Genomic DNA, 6,000 nt, shown 5'->3' with positions numbered 1-6,000 from the left:
TTAACCAACACGTCTCAATAAAGGAATTCTGCTTGTTTCGAGTCTCCTGGACTGGGTTCTCTCTTCTCTTTTCACTCATTTTTTTTTTTTTTACAACAACTTGGTGCCGTGACCCGGATAGAGACTGAAATTATCAAATTCTCAACAATTTGCTACAAAAGACTGAAATCCACCTGAAATTCAACTTGAAGCTTCAAGATCAAGGAAACTTCTTTAGACGGAATCTTCAGCTCAACGGCAATTTGAAGTCACTCAGCGGACGTCACAAATTCTCAACTATTTGCTGACTGCAACCCTGATGAACATTGAAGCTACCTGAATACAAAGATCAGATCACTCCAGACTGAATCTTTTCAGCTCAACCTCGATTTGGTGAGTTTCACTCTATCAAAAGAACCATACAGACCAGTCTATACACATGGTTATTCTCTGCTCCATCAGAGAAAAGTTAACAAACAGCTGCAGGGTTTGTTTAACAAAAAGTTATCCTCTATTTCAATAGAGAAGTAACAGTTTATCCTCTGTTCAGACAGAGAAGTAAAGCCTTGCGTGCTATTTTCTTTTCTTTTATTTCGTTTTCCCTCTGTTCAACCAGAGAAGTTTACGTTTAGCTATACAAGCTAATTTATGTTATCTCTTGTTCAGGCAGGAAGTTTTAGCAACATGTGCTAATATTGTTACCCTCTGTTTCGCCAGAGAAGAAATTACTACACTTTCATCTGAAAAGTTTTAGTATTTTTACTTTGTGATAATAAGCTCACAAAATGTTCAGACAGAATACAAGACTGATCACTACAACTGAAAAAGGTAGTTTAAAAACTCCTTTATTGTCAGATCAGGATTTCAAATCGCTGCTACAACAGCACATGGACTCAATTACAGAGTCAGTCAAACTAAATTTGACAAAGAAATTTAGCATTGACCCAGATGATGTTTGGACATTAGGTGAATGCAAGAAAGTGCTTGATGCATGCATTCGCAAAAACAATGTAAAAGGCATTATCTGCTGCTACAGAGAATTCAATTTATCTCGAGCTAAACAAAAAGCTCAGGCTAAATCTGAATTAGAGAAACAGATCCAAGAGCTTCATGCTAAGATAACCTCATTAACAAAACAACTGAATCTCAAGAAATCAAAAACTGACATTTAGGAGGTTAGTCAGCCTGATAATAAACATCCTGACTTACAAATTGTCTCTGAAACAGACATTTCCATCCAATCAGATAGTGATTTGCTCATAGGTTCAGTTGAGGTTTGTGGTGCCAGAAGATCTAAGAGAACTGAGAGTTCACACAACAACACTTCTGTTGTTCAAATTCAAACAGTTTCAAGAACACTAGGACCTAGAGAAATAGACAGATTGTCTCAAAGCTTACCATCAGCACGCACAAATTTTTCAGAGTTTAGCAGAGCACTAATCAGCAAAATGCGTCTTTATGACATGACATTAACAGAAGTCACCCAGCTAATGTCTCAAATTCTCACTGAATCTGAATTGAACAGTTTTGAGCATACTGTGACCTCTAAATTACAACATGCCAGTAAGGATGATTTGAGAGAGGGTGTTTTGAAAGCTCTAAAGAACATTGTTGCCCAAAGATCGACTGGTCAAAAGTGACTTGTTGTGTGCAAAGGAAAGATGAATCTGTGAATGAATTCACTGAGAGATTTTGTCAATCCGCCATAATTTACAGTGGATTAGCTGATAATTCGGACAGTGTACTAGATGATAAGGGACCCCTAGTCCGCATCTGGTCAGATGGCCTTGCAACTGAATACAGACAAGCTTTGCCATTTCTTAATATCACCTGGTCTTCCACCACTCTCAGAAATAATAAGAACAGTTTAGCTTTGTGGGAAAGAGACTCTTACATCAAAGACAGAGTCAGATTTGAAGCAGCTGCCACTAAGGTCAACACAGAAAAGACATCAAATCACAAATGTCTTAGGAAAAATATCTGTTGTCATTACTGTGGAAAAAAAGGACATTGGATGAGGGAGTGTAGAAAGAATAAAAAGAACTTTAAAGAGATGAACAGGGTAAATCAACTTCTGAACAGTTTGCTAAATGCCCTCAACATACCCCTTCCTTCATCACTAAATCCATTGAGCTGTCCACAAAGATGCTAACCATTTTTTGGCTGTAAGTGCTTAATGTCCCAGTTCATTTACAATTAAGATGAAAGACTCTTTGTAAAAAGACACAAAGGAAACTTCTTCCTTTGTATTAGGGAACTCTGCTTAAGTCCACTTACAGCCTTGAATGTGTTTAACACATTTTCCAATCACTACCCATTCAATGTTATGATGTCTGATAGGACTGATATTTATTGAATGATAGTTTGTGTCTCACATTTTAAAGTTTGCCCACCACACTCAGGGACAGAACAGGACACACAAACCAGTGAGGAGCCCAGGGCAGAACTGAAAGCAACAGGCTTCAGGGGCCGCACCCTGTGGTGAAGACTCCCTTTTCCCCATTTATCCTCACCTCACTGTTTTATAGGTGTCATAACTTTAGGATTAGGAGACAGAAAATACACAACACTATACGATCACCAACTTAACACAACCACTATACGATCACCTGAATAACTAGACACATGAACTGTGTAATCATACAAGTCTATGCATGAATACTGCTGGTCTGCTGTTTCCGTGTTTTCTTGTGTGCAGGTAAACACAAACACTGCATCTTCTCAAGAAACACTCTAAACCAGAGGATCACTACGGAGATCCATGAATGACAGGAAGTCATCAGATCAACTCTGTACTGGAGAAGAACCACAAGAAACACACCTCACAAAAGACTGAACACTATTCACAAGCCATGGACTTTCAGAAGATCTGCAGTTTAACTACATGATTTTTTTTTGTGTCATCATTTAGGATTTATGACATTACAACTGATTGTCATAAACGTGTGAACAGTTTTAGAAATCTACACTTACATCTATGTAGATATTGAAATGACACAGAATAAGTTAAATGTGCCTGTAACTTTTTTCAAGTTACATGACTAGAAGATGGGGCTTCTGTTATCAAACAGAAGCCATTGAATGGTTTTAGGAAAGCTTACAAATTTATATTTTTTTTGTGAGAGTTTTTAAATAACTCTCAAAGGGGGAACTGTGGAAATATAAATTTTTATCATCTAATTTCAAATTAACAATAATCTACGTATAACTGAAAAGTTATATTCTCTGGTTTTTAATTATATAATTTCATTAACATTCCAGCTAGGAGGGACATTAACCTTTTGTCTTTCTGATTAAAGGCTAAGCCAAAGTAATGCAAATTGTCAGTTTCACAGCATGGGGTGTCTATTGTTTTCTCTTTTCGATCAAATGGTCAGGCGGTTTCTGTCTCCAGAACAAGATGAGATTAGGCCTGAAAAAGCAGTTTACCCTGCCGACCACAACTCTTAATTTGCATACTTTGTTTAGCTATATCCCCTCCTCCTAAGAACACAATATAGCCATGAAATCTTTGTCTTAATTCAGACTAATTCAGACTTGTGTGAGACTTGTGAGAGACTTGTGAAACAACTTGCAGACTGCGGACCTCTAGTAGGCTCTTGCAGACACATTGGACACCTTGAAGACGCTGTATGACTGCAGATTAACCAACACGTCTCAATAAAGGAATTCTGCTTGTTTCGAGTCTCCTGGACTGGGTTCTCTCTTCTCTTTTCACTCATTTTTTTTTTTTTACAACACAGTGTGATGCATTAATGCATGAGTAAGGCTTGGTTTAAACCAATCAGCACGCTCCATTGTGCAACTTCATTAATATTCATTACTGTCAGTGTTTAGACGGCAGAGACGCCACGTTTTGGCAAAACAAGCGTGAAGTGTTGCTTTTATAGTTTGCTGCCGTTAAGTTTTGTTTTCATTTTCTCTCTGTGAGAGCTCAGCTGGAGTCACGCGTGGATTAACTGTGTACGCGAAGCTCGACAACAATAACTTGCGTGTCTAAGGAGGATCATTGTTTACCTGAGAGCTGTTCTCATCTGCAAACACTGAGATCCGGATTTGCTTTAGTCTCCTCTTAATAAAGACGCGGCTCTAGTTGCTGGTGATTGTCCTGTCTCTACACATTTGGTAAGTGAGCGACCAGTGCTCTTTGTTTATTCAGTTTGTTCGTATCGAACTAAGTTAACTATTGCACCGAGTACAAACATGTTAGCACCACAACCAATCTTTAACCTCGTGTAGGATTTTCGCCGCATTTAGTGACCAGAATAACACACACGGCTTTCTGACGCTACCTGCCGAGTGCATCTAAGTTTCCGGAAAATGCAGAGTTTTTTTTTCTCTCATTCGCCGTGCGGTATCAAACATTGCATGAAAAATGCACGCTTAGAGCAGATCCTCGAATCAAATATCTCGTTTGTCGCGAAGGACATAAATGAATTCCCTGAATGAAAGAGCCAAACTGCAGTTCACCGTTGCAAGTCCACCATTTAATAATTTGGCAAATAATTCGACTACAGATGTCCATGTAAACACCGTCACTTTGTCCCCTGTGTGGGTGTGTGTTTTGACAGCGCGCCCAAATAGACACTCCCACACCATCCCTCTTTACTTCCTCCGACACTCCCCCCTAAACAAAGCTGGACACGCCCACTTTTCTGACTTTTTCCAAAGTAGAGGTGTGAAAACACCCTGCTGAAATGAGGGGGTTTCATGGCCCTTTAACATTGGATTCATAAGAAATAATTTCCACGGATAACCACCTTTACACCACTCTCTCCCAGAGTGTGGAGTCTGACACCTCACCATTATCATTAAATTCTAAGAATTCTTTTAATTTACTTGTCATTTATTAGTCTATGAATTTGTTGTCTGTAAGCAGAGTTAAAACGCCAAAAATAGAACTGTTTTGGGAGGGAGAGATCAACTGATATTGTAATAGGATTGTGATCAGAAATCAGTATGCTGTGATATTTAGTTTCTGTAACACGAGAAATTAACTGGGAGTCAACTAAGAATTAATCTATACGACTATAAGATGTGTGAACGTGTGAATAATAGGAAAAAACTTTATCAGTTGGGTGCTGTATTCTCCAGATATCCACCATATTTCTTGATTTGAGCAAATTATTTAAGACCCTGACCGATTTGCTTCCGGGTGGGGGGCATGTGGATAATCTGTCTAAATAAGGATCTAAATAGCAATTTAAATCTCCCCCAATTATAATATTAGAATTATTTGTGTCAGGGAGTAAATCAAATATCTTCTTAAAGAAATTAGAATCATCTGTATTTGGCCCATAAATATTCAAAAGAGTCAGGGGCAGTGAATTAATGGATCCAGTAATTAAAATATATCTGCCATAAGAGTCTGTAGGCATTGATGAAAACTGAAATGGGATATTTTTTTCAAAAAAGAATAGCCACGCCACGCGCATGAGAAGTAAACGTTGACTGGTATACTTGTGATATCCAGCTGCATCTCAATTTTCGTTGCTCGATAGCTGTGATATGAGTTTCCTGTAGGAAAATCACATCTGCTCATAAAGATCTAAGATGTTTGAATACTTTTCCCCTTTTTACAGTATTTCTGACCCCCTTAACATTCCAAGATGCTAAAGTCAGCATCTTCCCCTCAGTCAGTCCAGTACCAGCAGACCTATGCATCATTGTAAAATGGGGTAATCATGAAATTGGACACATACCTTTGGCAGATGATTTGTATCAAGACAATAAGAAAAAACTGAACCAGCAAGTGTAATATAGGAAAAGTCAAAATAAGAAAATAAAAGATAAAACACATCTGAGACAACTTGACCAACATCAACCCACAACTTTCCCCACCCCCTATCGTGTCTCCCCAAACTAAACACTTTCTTCCCAAATCGATACAAAAAGGAGCTGCCGGGCAGTCCACAAAAGTCAGTTTTTCTATGAAAGTAAAAGGAACTCTCTTCGAGGCCTCAAATATATGCACCTCAGAGTCTTGATACTGTGAAGAACAGACCGATAAAAAAATACAAA

This window comes from Danio rerio, chromosome 24, assembly GCF_049306965.1.
Source record: "Danio rerio strain Tuebingen ecotype United States chromosome 24, GRCz12tu, whole genome shotgun sequence".
NCBI classification, from domain to species: Eukaryota; Metazoa; Chordata; class Actinopteri; order Cypriniformes; family Danionidae; genus Danio; species Danio rerio.
Note: the sequence above shows the minus strand (reverse complement) of the source record.